Source organism: Podarcis melisellensis (assembly GCF_964234715.1).
Source record: "Podarcis melisellensis genome assembly, chromosome: 10".
Taxonomy (NCBI): Eukaryota; Metazoa; Chordata; class Lepidosauria; order Squamata; family Lacertidae; genus Podarcis; species Podarcis melisellensis.
This window is the reverse complement of record NC_138542.1, coordinates 40,371,774-40,384,793: the sequence shown is the minus strand read 5'-3', so window position 1 is coordinate 40,384,793 and position 13,020 is coordinate 40,371,774. Positions and strand designations below refer to the sequence as shown.

The 13,020-nt window shown below is 41.9% G+C and overlaps 1 long non-coding RNA gene across 1 annotated transcript in view; it reads right to left on the bottom strand.

Moving 5' to 3' along the window:
• Positions 1–202: 202 nt before the first annotated feature.
• LOC309378491 overlaps positions 203–13,020 on the bottom strand; it is a 60,713-nt gene continuing 47,895 nt past the window's right edge. The window contains exon 3 of the long non-coding RNA XR_014172102.1: positions 203–290. This is a non-coding gene — a long non-coding RNA (uncharacterized lncRNA). The remainder of the gene's footprint in view (positions 291–13,020) is intronic.

Genomic DNA, 13,020 nt, shown 5'->3' with positions numbered 1-13,020 from the left:
TTGGGTGGAGCTTTTGCTCGGGAGGGAGGGCAGGAGGCATGCAGCCCGCCCCTCCCTGTGCATTTTGGGCTGGGGGAGGGGCGGCGATGGCGCTCTGCTGGAGGGGCGCCGGAGATTATTGGGGGGGCAGAGCCCCCCCAAACGAATTTTTGAAGGGGCTCGGGCCCCCTCAAGCCCCATGGAGTCGGCGCCTATGAGTAAGATTGTCTTCCATGAACACTGTCTTAATAGTGAATCTGTAAGCAACTGTGGAGGCCAATTCTGGATCCATACGTCTTCTCCAACTCGGGCTGAAAAGTCAGCACAGAATAATTTCATGGCTTGCACATGATGCAGAATTTGGCTCCTCAGATTAAATCTGATCCTTTTGGAGGACTCTCAGCCCCATTCCCTGCATCCGTAGATGCAGCTGTGCATTCCGTGTACTTTATATGCAAAGCACTGCGTATCTGGGGGAGAGAGACTAGCAAGGGAAGATTAAACAGGAGGGAGCCTCCATTGCAAGGTAGGTAGCAATGGAAGGGAAAGAGGTGGTGAGGTTCCCTTGGTTTGCAGCTATTTAATTAACCATTTTCTAGTGCATCTGGTGTGGGAAGGATGTTCGAAAAATATTAACCTCTGCTCAGCTGACATGTTTGCCCTGTCTCTTTACTACACATGCGCAACTTGATTCTATATCAGTTCCTCTTCCATCCCCCATCAGGCTGTGGGACGGGCACAGGTCTCTCTTGCCTGAGAGTCTGCAGAGGCCTTTAGAAATTAATCCTTGGTTTGGATGATCAGCCCAATAGATAGGGCTGGTGTAGAGAGAGGATGCAGCTTGCATACTTTGTATGCAGAAGGTCATGGCAACACAACCTTGTTCCAACTCTGAGCAGAGGTCCATCTGACTTAGTGTTTTTGACTCTGCCTGGCAGAAGCTCATACAGGAATTTTTGCCAACCCTACCTGGAGGTAGCAGGGATTGACCTTGGAACTTTTCACATGCAAATCATTTGCTCTACCACTGAGCGATGGCTTTGTTCCAGAATCACTCCTTGGCATCTCCAGTTTTAAAAGGCTCTCTGGTATCAGGGCTGGCAAAGATATTTGCCTGAGACCCTGCAGAGCTGCGGCCTGTCAGAAGAGGCAATCCTGAGCTAGAAGGCTGAATGGCATACAGCAGCTTCTTATGTTCACAACAGAGAAGCACTGAACTCCTGCCCAAAGCCTTTGGAAGCAAATGTCACTCATAACCCAGTCAGCAAATAGCTCATCCAGACAGCGGTTAGCAGATTCACTCTCATCTCCCTGAAACTGGAGAAGGTGACAAAGAAAATTGATTAGAGCTGTACTTTTAGAAACTGAAAGATGACTGTGGACTTTCCTGAAAGAGCTGGGAGATATCAGGGATGTGGGCTGAGGCAGAACCTCAAGAGGCAATGTCCCCATAGGCACCATGTTTGCCTCACCACTTTTGCTGCTGGCAGAGAAACAGTGGTGGCTTCCAACAAGCTGTCTTGTGACAGCTTGTGGAAATCTCATGAGATCTTGTGCGCTCAAAGATATCTTCCGAAAAGCTCTGTAAGATCTCATGAGATCTCGCCAGAGTACGGTGTGCGACCCAGGTAAGGGAGTCTTTGGTGAGGGGACTTCAGAGGCATGAAGGCACCTTCCTGTTTCACCTCAGGTGGCAAAACAGGCTGGGCCACCCCGTCTTGTTCTAACACATCAGGTACCTATGGCTGCAGATCATTCTAGTGCTGGCTACTTTAAAGAGGGTGGAGGGGGGAACCTTTTTTTTAATGAAGAGCTATGTAAGTTGCCAATCACACATTGAGAGTGTTCCACATCTTTTCTTTTTTTAGAATCACAATATGGTATCAACATGAACAAAATTTGCATTTCACACAAACGTATACATACACACCTATGATACATATGCATCTGCATTCTAGATAGTACAGTAAATCACAACTGATACATTAAGCAGGTAGATAATTTATATTTATATTTTCTTAATAATGATATATAATGCAGTATTTTGAACATGTGATCTCATTGCAACTAAAGCTTTTCCTAAAGGAAAGTTATCTCAACTCTTGCATCAAGATGAACAATTCGTGGCCCAATTTTCTGCACTGTAAACTTAGAAGGGAATTTTATTAATTCCATTTCATATTTCAATTGGTTACTTGCTGCATACAAATTGACTTTGGTCTTTAGAAGCTATGAGGACCTTCCTCCCTGTACTTTCTAGGACCACTCCTCAATAATTTTATGGTGGAATTTAAAAAGCAATAGCTTAGCATTGTCTGTTCAGTAAACCGTTAGTCTTTTGCACAGTGCTTAGATCCTGAACATTGAACTGCTAAATCCTTGCAGAAAGTTCACAGGCAGTTTATGATTTACGTCTTCGTCTATGTTGTTGAAAGGAAATGAGAGCACCCAGACGATCTAGTTCTCAATGCTCAACATCCTTGCAATTACCTATTTACACCTGTAAAGGTACATTGCTGTTTCTACCTTTCTCCTTTTCCTTTATCTGATGCTGATAAAAATCTCATATTACAGTTGCCAGAAAAGATGAGAAATAGGTTAATAGAAGCAAAGCGGAAGGAGGAAGCACACACCTTTTCCACCCAGACAGAAATTTCATGGCACTTCCTTTTCAGTGTTGCGTTAGAAATGGAGTTCTAGATAATGGAATGAAAAGTAAACACAGACTTCCACATTCAGGAACAACAGGCAGGTGAGGCTTGCAAAAAAAAAAAAAAGCATGGAGAGGACCAGTGTTTTTCTTGTTAAATATGTGTCTATTTTCCCATATGTATTTTAAATAAATGCAGTATCTGTCTATTCTCCATTATCACATGGTGAACTTTTGGATACGAGTGACAACTTTGTCTGCCAAGGCCTGGTTCTTTGTTGACCTTGAGTTCACTTGGAGATGCATGCACAGTGCTTTCTTGTTTCGAGGAAGTGCCTTCTTAGAAAGTTTGGCTCAGGTCTCGGTAGTACCAATGGGTAGAAATGGCAGGAGGGCAGATAAGCATTAGAAGACATGTCCTAATTATATAAGACAATAGGGCAGTCTGCCTCGAAGAGCTGGTGGAATAGGCTCTCTGCTACAAGTATTTCAGCAAGGATCAGCCATCTGCCAAGGACGCCATTGTTGCATCCTGCATTGAGCAGGGAGGGGTGTTTGGACTGTATGAACTCGCATTTCCCTTTCCAGCTCTATGATTCTAAGATGTTCCCAGGGCTCTGTCCCTCATTGCTCCTAATATTTAATTTCTGCCTATAGAGGAAGTGTGGCTGGAGTGTTGGACTTGGATGGCGGAATGCCCACCTTTTGACCCTTGTTGAACCATAAAGCTCAACAGGTAGGCTTGAATAAGTCACTTTGTCTCAGCTGAGAACTTACCTTATAGGATCACTGTGAAGCCAGAAGACCTCAATGAACTCATTGACAGAATGGGGTGGTGGTGGTGGTGGTGAGATGCAAATTTGACCAACTACATAAATCATAGTATAGGCCAATGGTTCCATATTTTGCATGCAGAGGACACAACACAATGGTTCCTCATTGTTCCATATTTACTTGTCAGTTCCAGCTCATCATAACCAGGAAGCTGCCCATTTGCACCTCCTGGGTGTGTGGCATTGTTTCCTGTACACAGTGTTGGAAATTTGGCAATGCACTTGAAGAGCCTTTGCTTGGAATGATTGACTTGAGAGTCACAGCAGTGGGTGGAGATTCAGGCTGTTGTTCATCCTCAGGCAGTTAAGCAAACTGCTAAAACAGCTGTGAATGCACCTTGACTAATCATTTCCTTCTACTAATGCTGAGGAGATCTTCAGTTGATAACTCATGTGTGAGCTCCGGGCAACAAGCAACCTTCTCCAAGGACTATTGGCAGCACATCTAAGGCTCGGCTTAAAACAGGTGCTAGTGTTGCATTTTAAATGTAAAATAATAATAATAATAATAATAATAATAATAATAATAATAATAATACTCTGAGCATTCCAGATACTTCTTTGTTGTAGTCCCAGCAGTTACCTCAGTATCCTGACTGCAATTATACATCACTCTGGGTACTCCATTTAATAGTAAGATACACATATTACAATTCAGTACTCTCAAACACTTGATGTCAGGGGTGGAAAAAGATGTCCAAAACCAAACCCACGCTGGAAATACAATTATGTATCACTGAATGGACCTGTGCTATCTTCTCACTGGGTTTAGATGTGGACATGCTTGGTCCTCTGCAATGAAAAGGTGAACAAAGTTCAGAATAAGTTCCTAGTGTGTACCTGTTGGAGGACAAACAGTTTTTTCTTCATTGTTCCAGGCACCCAGAGATCACAGCATTGAAAGCAGCACAAATAATGTGTCAGGACAGACTTGATTCATTTTCTCCATGGTGTATGGAAATGGGCATGCTTTGTTGAATCAGCCTTCATTAACTTTTAAATGCTTAGGGTCTCTAGAGGTCTTACTCCAGACTTGCCTGACAGCTAGGTTAGACAGAGAGAGAGAAAGCGGTCTAAAGACACACAGTGAGCTTCACGGCTGTGTAGGGATTTGAAACTTGGTCTCTCAGATCCTAATCCAGCACCCTAACTACTATGCCACACCGCGACCTGGTAAGACTTTGGCACATTTTCCTCAGCTTTAAGAGCTTTGGCCACATTTAGAAGGTAAATCAAACCTACTCTTACTGTGGTTGCTGCATACATTTTTCTAGGTCACCCGGCTTAATATGAGTTGGAGTGATTTTCACAGGCAGGATCAGTCAGTCCCTTGAGGGCCTTGATACACTTCCAGCCACCATGATGGGGTAATAACAAGTAAAATATATGGACTCTTCTGGCAAAATGGATGGGTTCTTAGGTCCCAAGCTGAGTATCAACCTTGGATCCATGGCCAGGTGGTTCTTAACTTCTTCCTCTGGTTCCTAACTATCAGAAACCGTTTATTAATGAGTGTGACACTCCCTGGTTTCATTTTACCTTATTTCATTGGGAAACATGAGCCCGGAATGACTTCCACTGAGGTAAATAGAAATTACCTTTGCTGGGTAAAAGCAGCTTTGGAACCTTGGTGGCCAAATTAGATTTATGAGCCCTGAGATAATCCAGGGACATTTCACAAATAGGTTGCTTAACAGGCTCTCAAGGACTTTGTCGTGTAGCATTGGAAAACAATCTTTGAGCCCAACTAGTTGCATCAGTTCCTAACATGGTCTCCTTATTTGGGAATCTCATACTTGGCCTCCAGACACTGGTTTTAAGACTGTATGCTTAGGCATTAAATATGGTGTTTTCTGACCCTTTATGAAGTTTTATTTAAATTTTGAGAGATTAGCAGTCCAAAGCTCCCTGACATCCAGATTGTTAGGATAACAGCCTTTCTTTCTTTCTTTCTTTCTTTCTTTCTTTCTTTCTTTCTTTCTTTCTTTCTTTCTTTTGTTACGCATTGCTATCTCCATTGCCCAATGGATGCATATGTGCACCTCCAGCGACACAGCATAGAAGGGGATTATGACTCCCTCTAGATGCGCGCTGATGTGACGGTGCATACAGATAACATCCAAGTTTTAATTTTAAATAGTCATTTGCCTGCTGTTGCAGTAAACACCCAGCAGTGCAGCCACTCTCTGGTAGCACTGTCTGCGATGCCTTGCCCTGAGGAATGACCTCTTCCTCAGAGGGGGACATGGAGCACCCAGGGTGTTTTGTTAGCGGCATGCAGGTGAGAAAACAGGAAGGAGAATTAGTGGTAGTCGTTGCTAGCCAGCCGCTTGCTGCTACGGTGGTGGTTGGGTGCCCTGCAAGTGCTGGAGGTGTGGGTGTGCACCGTCCTCTGTTTCTCCTGGCCCATCCGAGCCACATGGCTCACGATAGGACCAGCCTGCTTCTATGAAGATTGATATGGTGAGGCTGCTTTCACTGATGGTTAAATATAATAACTAGGGTTGACACTTATTTTTAGTCCTCTTAGGGTGATCGAGGGACTCCAGTCAATGATGGAGTTGTACCATCCGTACCTGCTGAGGTGACTGAAACATTTCCTGGAGCAGAGGATCCAGCAGCCATCATCCAGGTCTTCCTAAGGCTGCAGAAACTACTTTCTTCCAAAAAGTGACACAGGAATGAATCCAGTGTTACTTCTACTCAGAGTAGGCTCACTGGAATTGATGGGCATGGGTTCATCCATTTCAATGGGTCTACCTTAGTTGGATACAACCTATAGAGTGTGGATTGCTTTTGGTCCACAGCACCTATTCATAAGCCCAACCAGTGCAATCAAATCTAGTTAGGAAGCAGTATTAAAGGCCCAACCCAGCAATTGGGCAATTTCAGTCTGCTAACAAAAAGAATAAAAATGTAAATTATAGTAAAAAATGTCTGTTTTTGCCAGAAGGGAGATAACTTCCTACCGACATTGAATCCATCCCAAAAACCTGTTTTCTACAAGCTCTGCGTTATCGTGAACTTAATTAAGATGGAACTTAATTACATTTCTTTCACATTAGGTACACCAGAGCTAGTCAGAGCATTTGGCTTTCTCCTCACACCAGTAATTTTTGAGCACACAGTAGGAGGTCTGTCTACTTGGCTGTTTAAACCATTAACTGGGAAAAAAGTGTTTGTCAGCCAAGCTTCTAGGTTACTTAATGCATCAAAAATATCACCCAAGCAACGAATTCTTCTGAATTTGAAGGGAAATAGGGTGCCCTTCAGACTGTCACTGTTCTGCAGAAGGGATTCAAGTGTATACTGTAAATTTAGGTTGGTGCAATTAAAGTGAGTGACAGGGCACTTTAATGATAGTGCAACAATTTTTTATTTATTTTTTAATTGCAGTTTAGAAACTGTCGAGGAAATGCATTTAAAAGTGAGATGTGGGATGAACAAATGACTAAAGAAATACAGTATGGATGATTTAAATTTTAGTTAGGGCTTTAGCTAACTCCGTAACCTTGCATTTTCCCCATCTATCGTAAGAGCTGAAGACTCCAAAAGTATTTAAAATCCCACCCATTAGGTTAGAAAGTTTACAGTGAACAGCGTAAAGCAGTTTGGCATGTAATCTTGCCAACTCAACATGGATCCTAAACTGCCCAGGCGTGTTATGTTTCAGACAATAATTAACTGATAAGCTTGTATGGTTTTCCTCATGAATGAATTCTGCAGGAATTACAAGTTTAAGCATGGCCTTGGCACATACTTGAGGGAAGTGTACATATGTTTGCTGTGTGCAAAATTGCCATTCAAACCATTAGAATTCTTATCACTCAAAACTGTGCCAGGTATGTATATGAAGAATAGTCATCTTAAGTGTATTAACCTTATCCCAAATATTGAATTTAAGTGATGCCTGTCTTTCCAAGTAACCTCCTTTATCAACCTATTCAAATTCAATTTAATAATTTGAGAAATGTCTCTCTTGGAACCAAAAGGCCAAGATATGTTAAGACCTCTGGCACCAACAAAATCACCAGCTGGTATACAAAGTAGGTGAACTACAATTACCCACTGACATTGATTCAGATTTTGACCAGTTAATTGTATACCCTGAAATTCTATCAAAACAATTAATTATTGTGTATTAATTCTGCTGTATATGTTTCAGATCTACTAATAATAGTAATAAATCATCAGTGACAGTCTAGAAGCACCCTCAGAAGCAATGGTGGTGCAATCATGTGACTGCTTCTTCCACTCAATCCACATTTTCAATATTACACATCCACATTTTCAATATCACAGTTTGGTAGCCTGATTTGCCCTCCCATGCTTTGTGAGAGAAAAGGACAAGTAACTGTGCAAAATACTGTATTTTTCTGTGTATAAGATTATATTTTTTCCTAAATTTTTGAAGTTTAAAATAATGGGTTTTCTTATACATGGATAGTGCATAGTGCATTTTCTTAATTTTGAATCCCCCCAAATAGAGGGTGTCTTATATACAGGGGCATGTTATACACGAAAAAATATGGTATATTTTCTATACTAGTAGCTGGTATCTCTGATAGGTAATTAACATGCTGCCTTCTGGGGTATTTCTAGGATATATAACCCCATGGTATCTAAGCAATGCGCTTCAGTTAATGATGAATGCTCACCCTTGCATGGTGCCAGTAACAGCGCACGAAGATCCTTGCAGGAAGCCAGAGAGCAGCTGTCACTCAAACAATGCTCCATTTTTAGTTGGATGAGTAATTGTTGTGCTTCTGACCGTAACAAACATAGTCACTTAGACACAAATGTAGCCTATAGTAGGTTGTCACATATTTGAGAAGTCTCATCCGTGAATGGTGTGCCTTTGAGCCTGCCTCAAAAGACACCATTAGCTTAGGTTTCAATTGACTATGGCCGAGGGCTCAAAAAGATCACCTTTGGGGAACTGGTTCTCCCCCCCCCCCAAATAATAATATTTTTTTGTTTCATTTTACAAAATTAAAATTATAATCATACCACAACGCTTCCACAAACAACAGATTCCTCTGAATCTTTGGACTTCCCACCTTCCCCTCAATGGGTTCTATTGTTAAGCCTTTTCTACTGCATCTTATTCCAATATTCCAAGTTCTTTTATAACTCCATTATATCCATAGTTCTTGTTACATTCCAAGTGTTATTTCAGTCCTACTAGTGCTTTCAACTACTTACAGAGATCTTCTAAGTAATTTATAAATTTCTCCCATTCCTTATTAAAGTTTCGGTCTTCCTGTTTCCTGAGCTTTCCGGTCAGTTTTGCCATTTCGGCGTAGTCCAACAACTTAATTTGCCATTCTTCTCTGGTAGTGACTTTATCTCTTCCCATCTCTGGGCTAACAACATCTGAGCAGCTGCCATTGCATACATAAAAAGTCTCTTCTGCTCTTTTGGAATTTCAGGACCCACAATTCCTAATACTTGGGAAACTTATTCTGATCAAATGTGGATCAAGGCCTGAAGTAAAACATGAGTTGGCTCCATCCAGCGTAACTCAACTACAACCAAATCCTGTTTGTTTTGCCCCTTTGATACTATATTCCCAATGGGAGGGTGAAAAGCAAACATTAGGTAGTCCTGTCTGAATTCCCACAGGGATCCAATTATGTGCCTGTTCCACTGGTGTTAAAAAGCTAGATGGCAGGCCTCCGGTTAATGAAAGGAAAGCATTTGAACAACAGGAAATCATTAAAACGATTCAAAAGGAAATGCCACAGAAGTGGAAATGGTGCTGAAAAGGGAAACTAAGATGAGAAGAGGGGTTGGAGCAAATTTTCTATGAGGAAAGGCTGAAGGTTTTTTTTTTGGAGCTGGAGAGCACTTCCAGACTATTGCTATATTTCAGTGGGATTCAATCGCATACTGGCAAATTCAGGTTGAGAGAAAAAATAGAGTTGACCGAGAGGTCTTGCACAACAAACCCACTTCCCCAAAAGGTCAGGGTTGGGGTTTTTTACGATAAGGAAAGTGCCAGGATGGTTATTGAAATACTGAAAAATTGAAATATTTAGAGGGATTTATGGAACAAGTCAAATCTGGTCTGTAGCTATAGATGAAAAATTAACTCACAAATTGAAGCACAGTAGAGGAAAACAACAACAGACTCATTTTCAGGTATGTGGCCAAGGCTTCTTTTATACGCGAATGATGATAACCATGTTCAAATATGGCACTATGGAATTATTGGAGACTCTCCAGCTTTGAACATGAAAATATCACAAGATGCCCTTGTGCAATATTCTGATACTAAAAAAAGCTAAGGGGGTTAGAGAGGACATGTTATAACCCTCCCAGACCAATATAGCCTTCCAAAGGATGGTGAATGCAGTGACCCAAATTTGTACCTCCTCCTTTTTTGTACATTTCACTTAATTGTTTTTTCCCTGTTTTATTATATGTTATTGAATTATATAGTTTTGATCAACATAAATAAAAAGAAATGTTTTTTAAACTCCCATCATCCCTCACCATTGGCCATGCTGGCCTGGGTGATGGGAGTTTTAGTTCAACATCATCTGGAAAACATATTGGCTCCCTTTGACATAGGAAGCTGCCTTATATTGGGTTGGACAATTGGGTGGGACCCTCTAGTCCAGTATTGTCTACATTGAGTGGCAGTGACTCTCCAGAATTTCAGGATCTCTCCAGAGATCTCTGTCAGCCTTAAGTGGAGAAGCCAGAGATTGCAATTTGGACTTTCTTCATGCAAAGCCAATGGTCTGGTCTCTCACTGAGCTACAATCCTTTCCCAAGAGCATTGGGGATTCTGATAATGCCTTTATAAAGAACGTAGACATTGCATTCCTCTCCATTTTCTCCTGCAATTTCTCCCATAGGACCCTCTGGTCACTTTAAATTACTGTCATTTGTTTTGGTATGCTTGTCACCAAATTCCAAAAGGAACGGAAATATTCGCCCCACTTGTTGCAACAAACTGCTGCTTCTCTTCCCGCTGGACACAACTCTCAGAGCAGCCTGAATGCCATTGTTGTTGCTATCTGCTCTGATATCTTTGAATAGAAGCTGGCATGCATATGGACACTCTTTCCAGGAGCGGCTGCTTTTACCTGGAGGCATGCAAAACAGGGTCACTGGGTGGACAAAGGCACCCAGCCCTAGTTAGCTCCAGGCAACAGCCTGGTATTTTATGCAGAGACTGAATTTCTCCAGCATGCCAAATTAGCTTAGCTTGCCTCTCCTTCTGAAGATCATGCAACTGCAGGGCAGGGCAAAACCGTGTCATTGTAGTATTACTTTATCAAGATCCACCAATCAATCAGGAATATTACAGGATGTTCCCTAGATAAGGAAAACCAGAATAAATATGCTGAAATGCTTTGCATTTCTACGAAAGCGTGGTACAGATTAAAACAGGTATGGGAGCTACCTTCACTTTATAAAGCAAAAAAAGCACACACACTGATGTAAGTTTCTTGCCAAAGTCACCTTGCTGAGGCAGAGCCAGGAATACAAGCAAGGTCATATGACTCAATCCCCAAGCTTTAGCCACTAACTAGGCCCTGATTCATTTGCTACAGTGGAGTGGAGGGATGGGTCTGAGCGAGGAGAGCTTTGTTCAAAGTCTATAGATCTGTTCATTTGGCGTGTACATTTGATTGCTTCACCCAAATGGCCAAGTGTCTTATCTATCTGTCTGGCTAAACTTTGCCCTTAGTAAAAAAAAACATCATTATATCCAGTCAAAGCAGGGCTGTTCTCATTTCAGCAAGACAGATGCAAAATGGAAGGCTGTGTGACAAAAGTACGAAACACGTCCCCCCCCTGGGATATCACTCCCATCTCTCTCTGAAAATTCTTAAGATTCAAAAAGCCTGCAGAAATTTCCTCTTCATTATTCTCTCTCCCATGGTATTTTTAGACTCTCTTCATAATGTGTTTATAAAACAGAATTGTTCTTTCCTTTCAGCTGCGAGTCACTCAGTTAATGGGAATTTCTCCTTAGACTCCTTCAGGGATGAGCAGCGCATAGATGTCTGAGCAGGACTTTTGGGGTTACAGAGCGAAGTTTTTGGTGAGTCCAGAATTCCAGCTCAGCACAAAATATGTTTATGATTATGATGATGATGATAACAATCAATGACGACTTAGTGGGGAGAAATGGCTTTACCTGCGTGTTTTTCTGCCCACTGGCTGAAAAGCAAAACAAAACTGGCCAACCCATTTAGTGGGGGATTGGATGCTAGGAGCACATCAGTCACTGTTGAAAGTACATAGCAAGTTGGAGCGTTACCTTTAAAATATTGTAACAAAAACAAATATTGACATATAATGTTTCTGCATACATAACTGGAAAGTTGATGTTACGGTTTTATAAGAGGTTGCAGAGTTCATTAAAAAGTTCCAAAATAATCTTTATTTGTTACACTCTTTTTATTGGTCTTTTGACTTACCTAATGGAAGAACATGTCAATTTATATTATTGTAGGGTGTGCCCCTTTCCTGTGTTCTTCATAACTCCCGATACCATAAAGCTACATATGGAAAAGTTTCTGGAGGCAAATAGATTCATCTTTCAATTCTGTAGACATTCACAGCCACAGTCCAGGACAGAGAATTGTTACATTGTTATTCACACTTACTTGAGAGTAAGCCCTATGATTGAGCATTATGTTGGAGCCCAAGTGAATAGAATCAAACTTTTTGATTCCTTGTTTCCTGGGGTTTCGTGTTGGTGTTTCCTTCTGAAGTTACTTTGTTCACAAATGGCCACTTTCAGGTCAGTATTACAGGTTCTGAGCATAATGCTGGGCCCCTGCTGTTTCTGAGGGCTCATCAAGACTTCCTTTTGTGCCACTTTTCTAGGCAGAAGCCCATGCTTTAAAGCTCTGCATCCTAGCACTTTTACCCTTTTCTTGTTGCCCTGGTGCTTTCCCCACGGAAACTCACTTGTTAACTGCTGAATTGAGGCAATTGGCAATCCATTGAAAACCTCAATTTCCAGTTGTTCGTATTCCGTGTTAAACAGTGGGTTTTCTGGGGAAAGTGGCATGGCAAAAAAGGAAAAGCACTCTGACACGGAGCTTTAAAGCACAGATCTAAGCCCAGAAGGCACAGGAGAAAAGGTATAAGTGTGTGAGGCCTCAAGCTTTAAATGGAAAATGGTGGAGCTAGGCAGATCTAAAGCACAGTTCTACACTTGTCTACTCAGAAAAGTCCCACGAAGTTTAGTAGGACTTACAGGGAAATCTGTGGAGGTCTGCAGTCTCAATCCGATATATGTCTGCCTGATGCAAAACAGATTTCAAATTCCACTAAAGGCTTCTAGGGCAAGCAAAGAATAGTCACTGCTCACCATTAGCATTAAAACTTATCAGCAGCTCAGGTCTGTCTCCCAACTTCATTGGAACCCATGGGAGGCAGGGCACGGTCATAAAGACAAATCTGGCAATATTTATATTATCAAAGCTGGAGGGTATGTAAGCTCCAAATGTCAGTAGTGCCCATTGGTGGTGGGGTGGAAGGTAGGAAGACCTACAGTAGGTGAGGCCGGAGCCAATGACAGGCACA